Raw genomic sequence first — 21200 nt, 5'->3', positions numbered from 1 at the left:
CCTCTTCGTCTGGAGATAAATCCTATCCAAAATTATTATAAAATTCACTCCGAAGTAGGCTGGTAGAATTACTCTTTAGCGGCATAAGCCCTCTGGCTTTTTAGAGAATGTATTGCTTTCTTTCAACGTGGATTTCCATTCAAAACGAAATAGTGATGACAAGGCACCCCCCCCCCCCTCGAAAAAGTGATTTTCCACCCTAATTTAGAGAGTTTAATTATTGTTATTATAGAATAAGTGGAAACAAAGTTTTTAACAATTGTATAGGCCTATAACTTCCATTTATGTTTTAATTGTATATTTCTTTGTGAATATTTTAAAATTGTTACTGAATCTGATGTTATTTTATTTTTATAATGTTGTTTTATTTTGTATTGTATTCAGACTTGCTGAAGAAACAGCTTTGCGGCTGAATGCCTGTTATTTTGAAACACCGTATCGAAATGAAAAAAATAAAAGGAGATGTTATAATTTGTATTACGTTTTTATTAAATATATAGGCCTAAGGATGAGAAAGATAGAAGAAAGAAAGAAAGAAAGAAAGATTTTAAAAATAAAGATCGAAAACTGATGATATTAAATGTTGTCCAACGAGGACTCCTTCTCGACATGTTTGATGTTCGATGTTTGTTCTATTTCTTAAACGGTCCAACCTGGGGCATGGAAGAAATATATATAAATGTTACAAAGCTATATGTTATAAAAATACAGTAAAAATAGAATATCTTACAACTGAAGAAACACTAAAGGTTCTTAGGCAGCAATTGAAGGCAGAATTTTCAACAGAATAATAATCTCCTTCTATGCTATCACAACAGCGATTAAGTAATGACTTGGTGACGTGACAACCATCGAGTCGTGGTCTTTGATGGGAAGAAACAGAAGAAAATCAATTGTCACATGAAGAAAAAAAACAAGTCAATCAATGATGAACATAATGCCGGGCAATGCTGCGCACGTGGGCCGTGGTATAACAAATTGAGGGATCATAAAATATATTTTTTTAAATTTTATATCATAATCGTTTTCTTAATCTGATCTAGACTTGAGAGTCACTTGGTTACGAATTTGATAAGATTTCAAATGTAATACGCGAATTTCAAGCAGTCAGATGTATTATGGGCGATTAAAAATGACTACCGAATGAGTAGTGAGTAAGTGAACTAAATCAACTTGGACTTCAACTTGAAATCGCTCGTCGTGGTTCATATGCTTAGCACTGCAATGCCTCTCATTGAATGCAATGTAGTGTAGTCGCCTTGACATGAGAGCGAGAGCAATCACTTAGTGCGTGACGTCATGGAATGATTCATTATATAAAAAGGGTAAAATAATTTATGCTATCTGTTTTAGAGGTGTTTCGATATTTCAAGCTGTGAAGCAAAAAGAGAATTTTACGTTAATAAAATATATTGGTATTTAATTGATTGATATTTCTGACTACATATCCAAATCTAGGATTATGATACAAAGTCATTCGAAACACACCCCTATTTTGAATGAATTCGACCATAATGGTCTATATTCTGAGAATACACTTTATTTTCCAAGATCAACCCGACCTTTGATGCAGGAGAACTCACTGACATGGGCCCGAATATATAGGATTTTTAATGATTTTGGTGTCTAGGTACGTATAATTTATCAATATATATATAATTAACAACTATTATATTCGTTTGTTATCGTTTATTTATGCTGTTCTGTATTGTTTCTATCCGAAAATGCAATCGAAAAATGTGTTTCAAAAATAAGAGTGCGCTGTATTATTTACATGTACTATTGTATTGTCGTGTACGGTACGTGTGAAAGGTACGGGGACACAGAGCGGTGTTCAAGCCTGTGTTACGGGACGGTACTGGCCTGTGTATGTAGACCTCTATGTGGTTGTGTGTTGTTGTGGTCACTTCCTTTCTGTGGGTTAAGAAAATGACCATGGCATGTCAATATGAGAGTCCACCTTAAATAATTGATAACATGACCGGTCAGTCTTACTTGTCTTAACTTCCCTAAGTTACTTCAGTCAATCTGTAGTAGAGGGGCAAAGTTAATTTTGACTTTCAATGTGAGACTGAGAAATGGTGTTTGTGAAAGTTTGATCATGTTACATTTTAAACTTTGTCTACGAAAGAAAACACAGACTGAATATGTGCCAGTGAATATATAATTATGATTTTGTATCATTGTTGTTTCCTTTTATGGCTAAAGAAATGAGTAAAGTCGATGTAGGCCTACATGTAGTTTAGTTCGGTAGTTTAGAAAGCAGTTAATTTTGTTGATGTAACGTGTGACGTAACGTGTGACGGAATGCCAACTGAAGCATTTGGTAATGGCATCAATTGATAAAGTCACTACAAATTGTAAAGAGATTTTTCTTAAAGTGGAGAAGTGTCTACCAAGCTTCCTTTCAATTTAGGTTAATATTTCTGTCAAGAAAAGAATACATGTGGGATATTGTGGAAAGACTGCAAAGTGCTGTGCCAAAAAATCTACCGACATCAACTTGAATTAAAATCTACAACATGTACATGTACATGTATTTCATTTAAACAAATTATCAACTAAAAAGACATCTATTAATTTCATCTGTAAAATCTTGTAAAAACGTATCAACTAAAATGTATTTGCAGAAGGGGGGTGTCGGGATGATGGAAGAAACAAAAGCATTGGCTCTTAGTGTCGCTCGCTTAGAAAAATACACAGTTCAAGGGAAATATTGATGGTCATATCAGCAGAACCCGGAAACTCGCCAACCTAACTAGGCTATTTTTTTGCTCTATCTGAAGGTTGAATATTGAAAGCTGTGTAAGCATCAGGGTTAAAATGATATTATTTCAAAGAACAAATAAATTAAAGGGAAGTTAATTAGAACCTTCACCTCCAATGGCATTGTTGGCCTTGGTACAGTAATTCAGAAATTATTTGTGGAATGAATAAAACAAATTTATGGAGGTTGGTGATATAACGATAATACCAATGCTGTTTAAACAATGTTGGTTTTTTAATGAGGAAATGAAAAGATGAAATGTGATCAAATGAAATTACTCCAAACCAGCTGAAAGTACATGTACCCAATGTTTGAGAAAATTCCTAATTTTGATATGTAAGATTTAGTTTTGAAGATTTGCTTGTATCCTGTCTTCAGTGTGTTTTCTGGTCAGACTGCTAAATTACCTCTGTTTATCTTGTGGGGTTATCTAACCCAAAATGACAAATTGTGAAAATATTCATGTACATGTATTGTAAAGAATTGCCTTTTCACCTTTATTATTGACTCAAGACATACTGGGGATATATTTTACTTCCAAGAAAACTCTTCCGTTCTGTGCCTGATAGGCCTACACACTGTCATACAGTACTGTCGTAGTTGTATACTTTTTGGGGGAATCAGATCCTCAAAGAAATGAACAACGATCCACCAACCATGATGAGGGTCAACATACATGTAGAATTGAAAAAAACGAGTTTGCAAAGTTTTAAACTACAAGCCTGGTACATGTACTACATGTAGTAGTACTAGTAGTCATTTTTATTAAAGTACAAGCTTTAAACTACTATTAACTGTTATCCTCATAGTTAATTGCATCCACACAACACATACAGTAACTTCGAGTGTTGATCCCCGCTGCTCGTACTACAGTTATTAATATTCATCAACTTACCGGTATTATGCTTATGTAATGATCACTCATGGTTTATAACTAAGACAGTAAACTTGAAGTTTCATATTCACAACCATGAGTGCATCCACACAATCCCTAACTGCGAGATAACTTAGAAGTTTAAAACCATGGCCTGCCCTAAACCTTAAATTAACGAGATTGTTACAGTGTGAACCTCACTTTTGTTCTCGTCGTTGTCAAAGTTTCACAAGGAAGGAATCTTGATATATTCATCATAGCATAACAGAGGGGACGGGACGGAATCTCATGGGGTAACTGGTGTGAAATAATTTTACCCCTGGTGCGAATGTTTGTTCCTCTTCATGTGAAGTTTCTAATATTAAATTAAAAAATAAATGCTGCCAGGGCCTATGTTTGATTGTGTCATTTTTTGTTTAAATGATCGGATTTATCATAGTGTCTTCAACTGTATGGATCGTGTACATGTAATTGGACAAAAGGATGCTCATTTTTCTTGTTTGTAAGTGATGATTTGCAGGTTGTAACCAGTGGGAAAATACAAAGGAATTGTGAGTAATTTAGCCCCGGAAATCTCCAAAAGTTATGAGGAAAAATAAAAGGAGCTTTGGTAACGATGAAACAAACAAGAAAGAATTGAATTCCTAAAATTATTTCAAATAACTCTCAAAGTAGATACATGTACGTAACAAATAAAGAAAGAGCTACGAGATAATTTCCACACTGTATGCAACTAAAGTTGATTATGTGTCATTTTATCTGTGATTCTGTATCGGTTTTGCAAAACTGTCCAATATTGTGAAACATTCCATCTTTTGTATTTCATCATGAGACAGGCCGGTTAATATGTCATGTGCATTTATGTCCGGGTCACAGAACATATTCATGTAAACAGTTCATGTGTTCATAAAATGTTTAGCGGTTAGTATTGAGAGCAGTAAAGAAATCCTTTTTCGTTCGCTGGAGCTCTTTGTGAGATTATGTATTGAAAAGGCAAGATTTCCTTCAGAGCAATTTATTCTAGTTTAATGCACAACAGATTCCTCCATTGTAGGGTTTCAGGGCTCTTTTGACGTCGTTGTTGTTGCTGAATTACTTTCTGTTTTTGTGTATACGCCCTTATTAAAAGGAGATCATCTATAAAATATATCAATGTCATTCTTCTATGTAGAGTGAATCTTCAAATAAATAAGGTTTACTCGTAAACAGGGCCCAATTACAATGGCTGAATAACACTCTGTTGTTGGCTGCTTAATTGCTTTATGATTTATTATATTTTGTCTTTGTGTTTCAAAGAAAGATAGCTTTGCAAGTCTCGCCCAAATGAAATGAATTAGCTTGATTTACTCCTGAGTATGGAACATTTGACATTGCGCATATGTCATGTAGACCCACTCAGAGTTCAGATTCTCCAGCCGTGGATCCAATGAAGATCATGTGTGTTATTGGCTTGGTCGCGATGGATGTGCCTTGGGTTCCTTTCTATTGAGGTCGGCCAAGGAATGCAAGAGCCCCCAGTCTCCGGAGGTCAATGTCTTCTGAGTTTGACCTCCAATTTGACCTTTCTCTTCCCAGGAGCAGCCAGTTGTGGAACATATTTCAGAGCTTTCAAATTGCTATGCTGCATGTACATTACATGTACTGTTCACTTTAATACACAGAAATCTACATGTACATGTACGTTGCTTATTTTCCCCTTTTCTTGTTGTGAAGTGTTGCTGCACAATTTTCAGTCATCCTGTGTTTATGTGTCCTCCTGAGATGTAATAAGAAAACCAGAACATCAACAAACATGAAATGAAACGCACAAAAGTGAAATTACACTTTTTAACTTACATCAATTGTGTAATTTGTGTGATGTCCCTTTTTGTTGTTGTATACTTGTATGTTTTTTTCATACAAGGTTTAATTTAATCATAGACATGTATGAGTTGCTTGAGTGGCTTCGTTTCAAGGGGGGGGTGTTGCTATGAAGGTGGTTATACAGGTACAAACACTGTAGTACATTTGTTTATGACATATTGTTAACCCAAAAGCCTATTTCTAAATGATATAAGAACATTGTCAAAAACTTCTCAGAAAATGCAGGTGTGATGTTATTTCAATTTTGCCTTTGTTGTCACTTTTGTGGAAATGGAGAAGGTCATAATATATGATCATAGCTGAAAGCAATCTTCAATATTGTCACCTTTGTGACCTCCATTTCTGTCTTCTCAAAATTCCTGCGATATATTATCCTAAAGTGGAAAAATTGTCTTCAATTATCTATATATTTTAAGTAGATTTGTGGAAAAGGGGAGGGTGTCATATATAAGTTATGTTCCCAATTCAAAGCTGTCAGATAAAATTACACGGAGTGCTATTTTTCCTTTTTCAAAATGCCCTCAATCATTTATCCTTAAGATGAAGATGATATCATTGATAACTATTTTTTTGGACAACTTACTGGGAATTGTTTTTAGTTCGGTTTATCTTTCAGTTTTAATTATGGCCCTATTTCAAAGCTGTCAGATATACATGTATATTGCTCTTTGCAAACTGATCTTGTCATATAAAATGTGATATATATTTTTCTTTAAATTGTCTTCCTTTATATTAACATTCCCAGATTTTGCCAGTTTCAAAGAAGGGGTGAAATTTTACAATTATAGGGCTGAGATCACTTTAATATAATGAACATTTAGAGCTCATTGAATCTCAAGGAATCGTTTCGCGAGTTCCTGAAAATGTGTCAAGAATCACATTGTATTCCCCTTTTTTTGTGTGTACATGTATCGTACAAGTATGTACATGTATGTGATCTCTTTGAATTGAGAAGTTTTACTTGTGTCCATTATTGTCCGATATACTTGTAGATCTTCTTCATTTTTTGCAAATATATTGCCAGAAACCTTGAAAAAACGTTTGAATTTAATGTTGCATATCAGTGTCCATATTAATATGGTCAAGACATTTAGTATGTACTTGAGATACATGTACTCTGACATTCACAGTACAACATGGACTTGCATGTTATATACATGTACATGCACATGTAATAATAATAATAATAATGATGGCTTCTTTGCCTTCTTATATAGCGCACATGTCGGTCACGTTGTGACGCTCCTGGCGCTGCCTACATTATAACAATTTTAGGGTAAGTTGTTCCCATGACTGGCAAGAGCTTTGTATACATGTACATGTACATGTACACCTAACTACATACAGTACATGTATCAATATAGTTGTATACAATTTTATACACGTTTGCATTCTTACACTGTAAAACTTTGTCCCATACATGTAGGGACCTACAGCGTACTGTACTTGTACATTCCACATGTACAGTGTACATGTACATGTATGTGCAACAAGCAAGTCCACATGCCTACAGTACATGTCCCTATGTACAATACATGTGTTTACCTGCTTATGGTTCTTTTGAAATCATTGAGGCATACATAAAGACACATCAGACCTTGAATGAATTTGACCAACAATGCCATGTTTATCCTTCAGCTCAGATTGTGGTCAGACCCTTATTTCTAAATCCCCTAGACCTCTAGTTAGCTAATTACTATTAATGAAGGTTAGACTGTTCCATTGCAAAGCTTCAAATTGCAAAGAACATGTACATGTATAATGTTCATTTGTAATCCAACCCTCAATTTTCTTTTAAATGAAGGCCCTTTGATTAAATTAGAAGTGCAGTTTAGTAAAGAAAAGTTTGTACATGCTAAATGCTTGTCCATAATCAGGCTCCAATTTATAGAAGGGGGTCCATATCAAACTTTTTACAGTGTGTATGCAGTACACTGTATGCACAAGGCTTATGTTATCTATTACATGTATGCTTATTATCCTTATTACTGATCATGTTGAAATAAAGTTCAGGGAAATGAAAGTGAGAAAAAAGTACATTCACCCTCCCATGATCTGTCTAAACATTTAATGTACATTGTGTGCGTAGAAGTACATGTATATTATCCTATAAATACTCTTGTATGGTTTTATAACAAGAGGAAGTTACTTGTACAAGCATTTTGAGTATTTCCCTTGGACTTTGTTTCATATGTACAGGTGGAAGTGATATTTGTTTCATTATCATCATAATTTGGCGTAAATCATGACAATTCTTTTGCAAATGTACAAACCCTTGCCAAATTCATGGAAATGCTTAATTGTCATTTAGACCTTCAAATTTCGTAGATTCTGCATACAGTATTAACAAAGTGATTAATAACTAGAACCTCAGGACATAGAGCTTATAAATTTCATTTTCTTTGTTTAAACTATCATTCAAATACGTCTGCAAATCATATTATGCTAAATTCGCTGAAAGTTTGTGAGGTGGATATACAGTACTTTACATGTGCCCCTTTCTGTCTTTTTTCTTTCTTTCAGTAAATAAAGACTTTATTGAAACAATAGATTTGCTACAGTGTTTGTACACTTGATGGGGATACATGTACATACAGTTTATTTTAGCCCTTAAATTGATAACAATTCAGCTTAAACATACATCATGTACATGTGTACATGTACACACAACTTTGTAGGCTAGCTACCTGTCAATTCAACCCATGTCCATTCTTTAGCTGAGAGCAAAATGTATAGGAAATAGGACGTCCAAAAGTGATTAAATCACTGCCAACATCTGAGCTGTGATATTCTCTAAATCAACTAATCGCTTTCTTCCTCTTCCACTGCCCATACACATGACACTGCATTTCGAATGGGTCCCGTGCATGGGTTTCCATGTCCTGTGCGTGGTTAGAGGTGCGGCATGGACATGGGTTGGCATAACTTTCTCATTCCTGAACGGACGATCAGGGATGGTGCTCCTATCAGGTGCAGGATAGAAATATGAATCTGGGATGGTGAATTGCAAATATGCGCTTTCAGTTTCTGTGTTTTATTGCTTCTCAAAGAAAACGAGGCCCTGCCAGAGAGGACAGTGGATGAAAGTGATATTTTGTGCCCATGCTTATTTTAGTTGGTGTTTTGTAGAGATGTCCCCCTTTTTTAATGGAGGGGCGGGGTGAGGGGCGGGGTGTCCCACCAAATAAACATATTGATATACGCATTGCTCAGTTATGCAGAAAATGATAAGCACATAAATGATGGTGGCTAGCAAATTGGATAGAAACAGAAACACAAGTTCTGAATCAGAAATATAACCAGATCAAATTACTCATTAAAATTAATCACCCAAGCCAATATACTGAAGTATTGCTAAGTGCTTGGTTTTTAGTGCCCCAAATTGTTACAGTATGTTCTTTTGTTTTTTATTCTTATTTGATGAAGAGCTTGGATACATACCGTAAATCTCCGTGTATAAGGCGCACCTGTGTATAAGGCGCACCCCTATTTTGGGGAAAAAAGAAGAAGGGAAAAAAAAAAAAAAAAAAAAAAAAAAAAAAAAAAAAAAAAAAAAAATCGTTTTTTGTTTTGTTGTTGTTGTTGTTTTGTTGCCGAAAACCCACGCGGGGAAGGACCTTCATTTTACATCGAGGTGCAGTAGAAGTTGTGAACTTGTCACAAATAATAGTAACAACAGTCTAAGGCTTCATGATACCAAGTGTCCCACACCAGCCTCTTCACATCACCTAGTAGAAGCACTGTGTTCTATGCCAAACATCAATAGTCATGCATGATATGAATAGCATCCTCTATCTTTCTAATAATGGAGTACCTAGGATAGAACCTTGTGGTACACCATTTGTTATAGAAAACATATGCGACATTGCCAGACATAGCGCCATAAATCGAAACTAAAAAAAAAAACCTGTACCTGTTTATAAGACGCACCCCCGACTTTCAAATTTTTTCGGCGGCAAAAAAGTGCGCCTTATACACGGAGATTTACGGTATGACATATTGCAGTTATTTCTGACTTTTTTTTCTGAGTTGTAAATAAAAGCTGAGAAATCAACAGAATCATTGATAATTTCTTGTACTGAATCAGTGCTACTTTTCCTATAGATAACACTGTGTTTAATATGTGCTTTTCCATCATGTTGTTACTAGACATAAAATAAACCCAATACTACTGCACTTTCCTATTAAACATAGAAATCTTGATGGAAAGCCCTAAGGCTAAGATGCCCTTTATTTGTTTGTATGTACACTACATGTAGGCCCTAATTATTAAAGTCTGCTAGTAAATTGAAAGGGAACTATATCACTATGAAACACTTGCAATTGTACAACACCATATCCTATTAGGGCTCGTGCAAACAGAAAATTATTTTTTACACTGCCATTATCAATGTACATGGTCCTATTATTAGAACGGTACATAGAATCTACATGTCCTTGTATGTAATTTCCTATTGGCATAGGCACTGCACATTTTGAACTCGTCAGCAGTACGCTCAAAGAATTTTGTGCTTGTGATGAATATCTGGAGGTCAAAATTGGATGAATAACAGACTAATTATGAACATCAAAAACCACATGGGTTCTAGTGCCCATCTGCGTGCTAGTGCATATGAGGTCAATTCAGTTTTTTTTTTTTTATTTGACTCTAAAGTTTAAAGGCCCTTTCAGTTTCATACATAAACAAGAGAAAATTCATGCCCTCCCTTTTCTGGTACCCCTCCCCCCCCCCCCAAATAAAAGATATTTTATTCATTATTTGTTGATAAAACGCAAGATACTAGCAATTCTAAGCAGGTGCTTAATTCATCTAGCAACCAATAATAATATATTTGTGATATCGCTTTCTGGTTCTGCTTATTTTTCTACTATCCCGACTATCATCTAGATTTCATATAGGTATTGAGAACATTCCTAGGAAGTAGGTAAAACTCGTCATGTGATAACAATTGAAATAGCATTACAATGTATATTTAATAACTAGAAATGTCAGAAAACCAAGTTTGAAAGCTTGTTTTTCCAAAAGCTAGCCTACATGTAACTGCAAGCACAACTGTGTCTGTGCTTTAACTTCTTACCAAAGAAGACTTTGTACTGAAAAATAGGGAAGACTAGGATAATTGTTCATTGACTCTTTTGTGATGAAGTTGAAATTAATTTCTGTATGCACTGAAGTAGAAAACCCGCCAGCCTCTTCCAAGTTTTCTTTTTGAACGTATTGTTACCTGGAACCATTTTTAACAATGGAGTGTAACCTCAAAGCTGGGTCTCTGCATCCATTTTCTATTCATTCCATACAAATATGTCATCACTGGAATTGCTGGTTATTATATGCTCCGAGGGGAAATGGACACAAAGCATAAACAGTTTACAATTTTCCAGGAAAATTACAAGTGTTTCAGATATTGATCTTATTTATGATTGCGATTGCCTCGAGTTCTCACTTTTCGACCGGGCTTGCCTCCAGTTCTCACCCAGTGACTCGGCCTTTTCATTTAGAGCTCTTGAAAAGGTGCTAGAGGAAGAGAGAAAGAGACAAAGGGAGAGAGAGAGATAGAGAGAGGGGGTGTTGAGAGAAAGCTAGAAAGAAGTGGAAGAAAGAGAGAGAGAGAGAGAGAGAGAGAGAGATAGACTAAAAAAGACATCAATGGGGTGCATCATGAAGAAAAAGAGAAATCGATATAGAAATAGAGAGAGACAGAAGTAGGAAAAAAAGAGGAAAAAACAGGGAATTTAGAGACAAAGAATGAAGTCATAACAAGTGAAAGTTGAAATAGTTTGAAGATAACTACAGGATATTTATGTCTGTTTTAAGATCATTTCTTCTAAATAAAATATAATGAAGGGTGTTGAGGAGGAACGTCAGGAGGATGCAACAAAAGGAGCAACAAAAGACTTACATGTATATAATTAATCACCAAAAAAGATCCAGCTAAAAGATCACAACTTTAAAGGGTGTTTTGCCCCATGATCCCCTTTGAGCCGATGAAGGTTTTTTGCCATACAGTTTCCCTAAATTAACAAAGATATGGTTAAGTATTTAATGAAATTATTATTTGGCCTCGAGCAGTTATGGCAATATCCCGTGTGCTGTTGCTGTATGTAACTGGGGCGTATACCTGATAAAAATAGGACCCCAGTTCAGGTGTTACATTTTTGCTTTGAAAGTAGACAATTATCCTGACAGGCTTCCTGGAAATACAGTTCCAAGTCACTGTTCACCGGTGGATCGCCTTATTAAAAGTGCTTCAATAAATCCAGACTGCACCGACGTGCCCTGAAGCCGGGTGGAGCCCCTGCTGCTCTATTTCTTCTCCAGAGCTTCTCCAGAGCTGGTGAGCGTGCATGTCAAGAGAAATATTCTGTCCGGGAGATGATAGCCCCGCTGCTCTCTGGAAAGGGGTGGAGTATTAAGATGGGCACTGATTTATAGCTATCTCTCTCTCTCTCTCTCTCTCTCTCTCTCTCTCTCTGTAATAGTTGTAAACATTCTTATGTGCTGCAAATCTTGTAAGAACAATAACCCCTGAGATGGGGTATTAATTCTGGATACTGCTTTGGGGGAGTGCCTTTTTTCGGGCTGCACCCTATTTTCAGGGTACTTTGCCACCATTTTCTACGACTTCATCATGCTCCGGGGGCAATTTATCAGATTTCAATAAATAGTCATGCCTTGAGATTAGTGGATGTCATCAAAATGGATATATAAATATAATTCTAATGCCTCTCTGGCTTCAATGCATATCTGTACTTTACCTGGGAGCCGACGGAATTGGCAAGATCGAGCTTCACCAGCAATTGCAGCCTAAAAATATCATTGGTGTGGGTGCATATCAACTGTAAGCATTTTCCGTCTGCTGACAGTGCTGAGTATCATTACATCTATGGCTTGTGGACTGCCTCATATATCTTGAATTGGATTTGGAGTGTACTAGTAAGTGGACTTGATTGTGTATCAAAATAAATTGCTTTGTCTCTCTATTCAATAGCCGTTTTTTTGTTGAGTGTGTGAAAGCCATTTTTAGCACTCGTCATGTACAGATATACATGTATGTGTACATGTACCTCCCTGTAAGCACTTATGGGATTCGTGCATGATCTCAATTTAGGTCGAATATAATCTGCTAACCCTCTCCTAAAAGAAACCAATCATTCCATTACACCTCTGCATACTTTTATCTCTCCGTTTATCCTGAAGTTATGTGCGTCAGATACTGTGACTCTTATAAGTGATGCACTCTGGAATATAGCCTCAATCTGGACTAATACTTTAACTAGCCCATAATTGCATAGTTTTTTGCCCCAGTTAACAGTTAGAGTTCATAAAACAGGACTTCAACAATTACAATAAAATTTGGTGGAATTTCAAAATTTTCAATACACTTTTGTCAATGTGTTTATTCCAGAGAAATTATGTTTGTGTTTCGATTACGTAATACGTCATTGTCATTTTCGCATATATACTTGATTGTGTATCAAAATAAATTGCTTTGTCTCTCTATTCAATAGCCGTTTTTTTGTTGAGTGTGTGAAAGCCATTTTTAGCACTCGTCATGTACAGATATACATGTATGTGTACATGTACCTCCCTGTAAGCACTTATGGGATTCGTGCATGATCTCAATTTAGGTCGAATATAATCTGCTAACCCTCTCCTAAAAGAAACCAATCATTCCATTACACCTCTGCATACTTTTATCTCTCCGTTTATCCTGAAGTTATGTGCGTCAGATACTGTGACTCTTATAAGTGATGCACTCTGGAATATAGCCTCAATTAACTAGCCCATAATTGCATAGTTTTTTGCCCCAGTTAACAGTTAGAGTTCATAAAACAGGACTTCAACAATTACAATAAAATTTGGTGGAATTTCAAAATTTTCAATACACTTTTGTCAATGTGTTTATTCCAGAGAAATTATGTTTGTGTTTCGAAATTATGTTTGTGTTTCAATAGTCTTGACTTGAGATAGTCTTACTATGTAGGTTGATTATGCGGCAGTAGTTGCGATGGTGTTATAATAGAATATGAAATGCTGACAATACATGTACATGTGCATCTAAATGTACCTGGAAAGTAGACTAGGTTGTGCCGACTAAATAAAATTGTAACTCACTGAGCAGACTTTGTAGTTTTTATTTTGAATTATAGTGCGGAAGGAGCTACTTCCTGCACTTGGCGATTGGAAATGCAATATGTGCACGGACATCAATGACTGCTTTTGAGGTTGGAAGAAAAGGGAAGATTGGGTGGGGAAAACAGGGTTATTTTATAATTTGAACATGGTTGTTCATACTTGGACAAGGGCTTTTGCTATGCCGTGCTAACTAGAGGTGATGATGTACGTGTACCCAAAAGCACCATTTACATGCACTATGTGATTGCACTGATTAATAGATTGTCTCTCACTCTCTTTTCTCTCTCCCCCTCCCCCTCTCTCTCTCTCTCTCTCTCTCTCTCTCACTCTTTTTTTTTCTCCCCCCCCCCCCTCTTTTCCCCACTTCTCACTCTCTATCTCCCTCCGTCTTATTCGTAATTGCGTCTTGAAGAAACTATGCCAGCTGAGCTAATTGAGAAAAAAAACACAGTCGGCACCGTCCAGCAACGGTCAGCATTTACGCAAATGTGAGGGAACTCCCAGTTCCATGTATGCTGTAAATGCTGTCATTTTTTGTGCTGAGCGACCCCAAAACATATTCGCAGGTTCTTAAATTCGCGTTGCACGCAATTCAGCCATTTAGAACACGCTTAAGAAGTCATGCTAATATTTTCTCGAGTTCTAAAATTTGTGCTTGCCGATCTTAGCGTTAAATCCGCGAAAATTGATGTACCCCAAATATTTCTGCGTTTACAGTATGCAAGGCAACAAACGCATCTTACGTACGTTAGTGTAAAGGAGGGAGCAGGGTGTGAGTGTAATTCTTGCTCAAGTAAACTACATGTAAAGGCATCCATTGCATATGGATGAGAATGAGACTGAAACCATACATGTAGGCCCCACCCATGCTAATTGCCATGGGTAAAACTTGGCAGGCATTGAATGTACATGTATATGACAGTGTATGGAGGAGGTTTGCATAAATAATAGATGGGTAGTAAAGCAGTTAATTGATTAAAATACATGTGCAAGATATATGTCTACGTGAAAAATAGATATTGTAGTTCCAACTAAATGTTACTTGTACACTATCAACTGAGAATAAGTCAGTTTGGAACTGGTTTGAAGTCGGTATGACCATGTGACTAAGGTATTACATTAATACATGTATATTTTATTAATTTTGTATTAAAAAAATCATAATAATATCTACATGAATCATATTTAGTAGATATCCTTTGCTGGAATTCTATATTTATCCTACCCTTTCAACAAGTTGAGTCTTGAAAAGAGCACTGTTCTTCTGCTTGTATTCGTGTATGTACATAAAATCTAGATCAAACATACTGTGAGAACAAGCTAGGATCAGATGTTTGTACATATATTGATCAATCATATTGAATGATGAAACATCCAGGGTTCTCTCATTGTGCATGTTTACCGTACGGTCGGTTTGTAGAATTACCAAGCAAATCTTAACCCACTGGATATGATAATGATATATCATATATCTTTTCCATACCCCACCCTGAGTTAAATCTCATGCTTCATACATGTAGTATTCATTGGCTTTATCTAGAATCACATCCCTGGATCAACCTTGAATTTGTCCCAGGGAAATGTTCCCGAGAGCTCTTTCATTTCATTTCACTTCAGTGCCTGCCCGTCCATATTTCCACATATATATACATGTACATGTATATATATATTATAATGATCTGCAGATCCATTTAGATGATTAATTTTATGTAAGTAGGATGCTTGACTTCGATGAAATAATTGCAAAAAAAATGTCGGTGACCATTTATATGTTTTGTTGTTTGTACGATCTATTACTGAAAGTTGATTTGAAGAGACAAGATGTGGGGTGATTCTCATCTTCATTCTGGGAGCATTTCTTAGGCTTTGCATCTCAGCTCTCTCTTTCCCTAGACCTTGTCTCTCTTTCTCTTTTACACTAGTATCTTTCAGAGCGCTAGGCTTGTTTTTCTTTAGTGGGCGGAGAACAAAATTTTAGAGGGTAACATATAAGCTTTATCTCCTATTTCACACTCTGAAATGAAGAGGGGGGGGGGGGGTCAATTTCAGGGGAGGGGATTCCATGTGTATCGCCGCCCCTAATTGTAATAGCAACAAGCCTTGCATACTTAATTTTTTTCTGCACTTACGCTGCCCCTTCTTGATGTTGCGTGCCTCATTTTGAGACAAATATGAAGGAGAGACATTTTTGTTTTCTGTGGGTCTCTAGTGAAATTGTAGGGGTACATACATGTAAGCACCGTCCCCTACACTCCAGTATGGAGGGCAGGGGGAGGGGGGCTGAAAATTCAAGGAAGGGGGTCTTTGTGCACTGCAGCCCCTAGCTAGTAGCACCGAGCCTTGCGTGCTTGATTTTTCTGCACTTCAACTGCCTCTACTTGATGCTGCGTGCCTCGATTATTGGACAATAGTTGAAGGAGAAAGAGAGACCTACATTGTTGAGTATCACACATCTGAAGGCTGCTTAGCTGCCTGCCTGCCTTCCTGGGACTGCGGGAAGGTAGAAGGCCACGAGGGGAAAATGATGTTATCGTTTGTCAGCTCGGTCAAGGAGCCTAGTTATTGCTATTATACAGTACCTCACCTTCCAGTGTATGAACACCCTTTCGGCCTGCCTTGTAACAAGCTAGATTCATAATGCCTTTCAACCACTGTAAATGTAAACAAGGCTTATGTTGAATTTGTACACTGTATGTATTGATCAAGTACATTTCAATTCGATTCAGTAATGGTTATAATTTTAACTACAGTACATGTAAGCCTTGATAGCAGTCGTACGCTGGATTTTCTGTGTTGATACAATTTCCATTTCCATTTTCATATTCAAAGTTTAATTGTCGTGCAGATAATAGAAATAGAAAACTAACATGTAAATGATTGTTACACATTGTACATGAATCATTCACTATAACATTTATAAAAACGGTGGGATCATATTTTCTGAATCTTTCACTTAATGACTATCAATTCCAATTCCTCTTTTTAAAACAAAGCAAACAAAGCAAACAAAGAAAGCAAGGACATTTATCTGTTTGCATGTTGATCTGATATTCCAGTGTGACATTTTTGGCACATTCAGAGTAAACAACAAAGTATTTCAAGTGCATCAATGCATGAAAAAGTCCTATTGTCTCATGTAGAGAGAGTATTCTCTTAGCCGCAATTCAACAACATGCACATTTGTTGACCTGAAGTTCAGGGTTAAAGCATAAATCAGAGTCTTTTGACATTTACTGCATACACAAAGGATGATTTATCTTGGCACAAGAGTTGATTACAGTAATGTAGACCTACATTCTTCATGTACACGTATGTGTTGTAAATTACAATATTGTGTACTTGAACATGACAAAGATCTTCTTTCATCTATCTGTAACTGCCTTTGGGTGTTGTTGTTTTGGAGCTAAAAAGGTGTATTGCTTACACTACAATATATATACAGTTCTCTTTTGGCTCATAACAGACAATATACTGTACATTGATAATCTTGTGTCTCTGAAAAGATGTTGGCTGTTTCTGAACAAGTGCGTTGCATTTATTAAGTGACTTGATTGTGTAATCTAGAGTGGGAAGGAGGACCATTGTGTTTGGTACTTTCATTAGAAAATACAAATTAGCAGAAGAGCAAATATGTACAGTGAAACAGGAGTTCTGTGGAGGAGAATCTTATTGGTAGCCTAAAGGAAATTTAATCAAAATATGTTAAATATAGCTTTGTATTGTTCCATTATTCCATCCTTGATTTCTGATGAATTTGATCGTGCATGGCTTTACGGGGCAATATGCTAGGATCTCCCAGCGATTTGAAGAGGAAAATCCTGATTGAATCAAAAGAAAATATCCTAGCAGGCGAAATGTGTACTTTCATGTAAATCTTGTCATTTTAAAGACTGAAACATACCTGGCTATAGACATGTACTGAGCATGTACATGAAGGTCTCAAAGTGTACAATCTCTCTGTCCAAGCCACTTTCTGAGGCAACCCATCTATGCTACATGTACCGGTACCTGTACCTGTGTATCATTCGGTGATTATATACATGTACATGGAGAACCAAGCGAGGGTGTCCTAGACAGGAAGTTGGCTCTTGTTTTTATAGGTGAATTGATGCATGTGAAAGGTTTCACCGACAGACCTTGCATTTCCATGGCAACATAAGTTCCCTTGGTGACTCTCTTGCTGCATGTTAATGTACATCACAGAGAGTAAGGATGCTCAAAGTGGATGGGATATGTAGGGAGAGACAGAGAGAGAGATGGGGAGAAAGAAAGAGAGGGATAGAGAGAGAAAAAGAGAAAGAAGAGAAGAGAGGGAGAGAGGAGAAGTGGAGAGAGATAAAAAGGTGAGAAAAGAGGGGGTGAGGGAGAGAGACAGAGATGGAGAAAAGAAAAAGGGTCAAGAGAAAAGAAAAGAGAGAGAGAGAGAGAGAGAGACGAGAAGAGAGAGAGAGAGGAAGAATGATGGCTAATCGAGAGGGAGTACACAATTTATTTAATAATGTTTTTAATGCCTCTCTTCATGAAGACTTATTACTCATAAAACATTTCATTACACAATTGACTCTAATATATGCATTAAGTACTGAAATATGACCTTGTGGAATATGTTTTAATGCATTTTTGATGGTACAATTACCACCTTAATGTGGTTAATGATTTATCATATCTTATTGCTGGTCACTATTACAATTACCTGTCGTTTTAATATTGCATGTACCAGTACATTTCATCAATGACTATGCCAGATAAATGATTTATATTTGTCTCCTTTCTTTTTTAAAACTCTTTTTATATGCAGATAGATGAATTACAAGCTTAATGTATGAATTCTGGGAGATGCGCAGTTTGACACTTTCAAGGTAAGTTTTTTACTGCCAATTTTTTTCCTTCATTTTCATGCAAAATAGGCAATATTCTGCACTAGATCTTCCATGTTGGCTTGCTTTCAGTCTTGGATTATGTAGTCCATATTACATTTGAACTCTCTCTCTCTTGTGAGCCCATGCTTTTAATCATTTGAAAGGAGATAATGCTTATTATATAAATGAACCAATGAGTCATCTACCATAATTAGTGATAGAACAATCATCTTTTAGCAACATAATTGATATTACTTCATGCTTTATGAGTAAGCCTTGAACGGAAGTACCATTAATGATTGAAATTATAGAAGAAAACAAATTGATGAAAACATGTCTGATGTTGACACCAAATAAACATTCATCCAAACTATATAATGAAAAATTGCTTGTGTACTTGTGGTGTGAAAATAGTATTATGATTATGATATCTTTGATATGTATTTAGAGGTTTCATTTCAAATTTGCTGGCTTCTAAAGTCGCACTGATAAAAATCCATGTTGACGACTTCCCGGTCTAAAATTTCTTGCCTTCTAAATTACCTGTTGATGGATAGCTGTAATCACGCGAACCCTGGGTAAATCAGAGTCGTCGCCTTCAAACCCCTTGTTACCCTTCAGTCAACGCCCTTTGATTCCTGCATGAAGAAGTCCTCGTACGGCATCAGCAGGGTTAATATTCCACCTCTATTTCCTCTGGGGTTGAGGGTCGTTATTATCAATCAACAATTAAGTTGGTTAGGGGAGGCATTGTCAAGGGCCATGATTGGATATTCACGTAACTAAGTACCCATCAGTATTTTGCGCGACTTTTTTTTTGCGCTGTTCTTCAGTTAATGTCTACTGTTTATGTCTAATCGTTGAATTTTTCAGGCATGGTTTTCTATTTTTTTAAATTTTGTTAATCTGTGTGGCAGTCATTCATCTGCAAGTGGTAATTAGTGAAGAAATGTTTAATAGCAAGTGTGGCATGGTTTTTCTTTGATAAAAGTGCACAAAATGAGCATTACTGATGATGTTGTTGGCTATAAAGACAAGTACAGACTAAGAGGAAATGAGGGGAGGGGGGTGGGGATTATTTCACAAACCATTAATGATCTACTTTGATATTAAGCTGCCCGATGATGTATGCTATTAATAATTGATAAGAATCAAAGATTGAAAAGATAAGGCTGTATTCAAACGTACACGTATTCGGAAGGAAGACACTTGGGAGATTGTGATGACCTGATCAAAACCGACATGTATTAATTACTTCCTGCCGGTATACCAAGTCATATAGAAAGAGGAAGAGACAGAGATAGTGAGACAGAGATAGATAGATAGAGAGAGAGACAGAGAGAGATAGAGAAAGAGGTCTAGACAGAGAGGGTCAGAGAGGAACAGAGAAACAGAAATTTAGAGCAATTCAGTTTTGTAGGCCGTACCAGGCTATACAGTACATAGAACAAAAGCCAGATTTAGATAGTGGAAGCTTTCTGTCGGAAGTCGATGTAGATTCAACCCTGAGGGCAAAAATATAAAGAACACAAAAAGATAAAACATCCGCACAATTTTTTTTTATCTCCATCCAGGTATTCAATGTGTGTTTAGAGTGAGAGGGGGTTTCACTGATACAGGTACTTTAAAATGTCCTACAAGCTCTTGTGGTGTGCAGGGAAGAAATGCACAAATGAATAAATTGATGATGGATGTACATGTACTGTATGCTATTTATAATATTTCAAGAGAAACGCATTTCAAAGTTATAATAACCTTCTTTGATTACATCGTTCATTTCAGTGTGTATGTTGTCAAAATTGTGTACAGCGATGTGTTATGTTGGCATTCAAAACTTTAAAAACTTGACAAAAATGTAATTTTACGTCCTTTTCCTAAGGAATCGAATTGTAGACAAAGTCCTGCAATATGTGTACAGTACACTTTACATCCATGTACATGTAAATGACCATAACCTCTCACAAATCTGTGCCATCGTGAGCTGGACCAAAGAGAAAACATACTCTGTGAATGTAATTACCCCTCTAGTTCAGCTAGTCATTAGATCATTCACGTCACTAGGGGGACTCATCCTCCTCATCTCATGCGTCATGCAGAAAGAAAAAAAATAAAAGTCACTCCCTCCCACCGTTGCCTTAGTAACTGCTCTTAAAGGGTGGGTGGGGCTTGATGTTTAGCACTGAACTGTCAATATATTGAAGAATTGATTCACGAGTGCCATAAGGAGTTAAAATCCATCTGGACTACAAAATGTTTACAAATTAAAACTCACTCCCTCCCCATCATTGCCTAAGTAACTCTGCTCTTAAAGGCATCGTCTACCAATGTTGAATCTGAGATGCATGGCCCTATGTGTTATAAGTGTCTGATATGGTGTAATATTGAAGCCCTAAAAAAATTGCGCTTCAAAATGATCATGAAGTGCCTCAAAAAAGTATAAATCTTGGAGTGACCAGTTTTACCATACTCATTCTCCTTGATAGACTGTAGTGTTATAAAAACCGTTGGGAAAAAGGTTTTGAAATTTCGATTTCCAATCATAAATATCATGATAATCAGACGGGCCATATGCTTGTAAACGTCATGGGATTCCTTACTGACATAAAGGTTCATAATTATGATGGCAGCATGAGCTAAATCCAGGATTTTGTTTAGAATATGAGACCAAGATACCCAATCACTTTAAGTGCTTGTCTGATA

At 36.4% G+C, this 21200-nt stretch overlaps 1 long non-coding RNA gene across 1 annotated transcript; it reads left to right on the top strand.

Moving 5' to 3' along the window:
* The first annotated feature begins 1543 nt into the window (after positions 1-1543).
* Positions 1544-20595, top strand: LOC115921807. The gene is made up of 2 exons (XR_004063125.1): positions 1544-1630; positions 18440-20595. It is a non-coding gene; the product is annotated as an uncharacterized LOC115921807 (long non-coding RNA).
* Positions 20596-21200: the final 605 nt, after the last annotated feature.

The sequence above is a fragment of the Strongylocentrotus purpuratus genome, unplaced genomic scaffold (genome assembly GCF_000002235.5).
Source record: "Strongylocentrotus purpuratus isolate Spur 01 unplaced genomic scaffold, Spur_5.0 spur5_contig_817, whole genome shotgun sequence".
Taxonomy (NCBI): Eukaryota; Metazoa; Echinodermata; class Echinoidea; order Camarodonta; family Strongylocentrotidae; genus Strongylocentrotus; species Strongylocentrotus purpuratus.
This window is presented reverse-complemented; position numbering and strand designations above follow the sequence as displayed.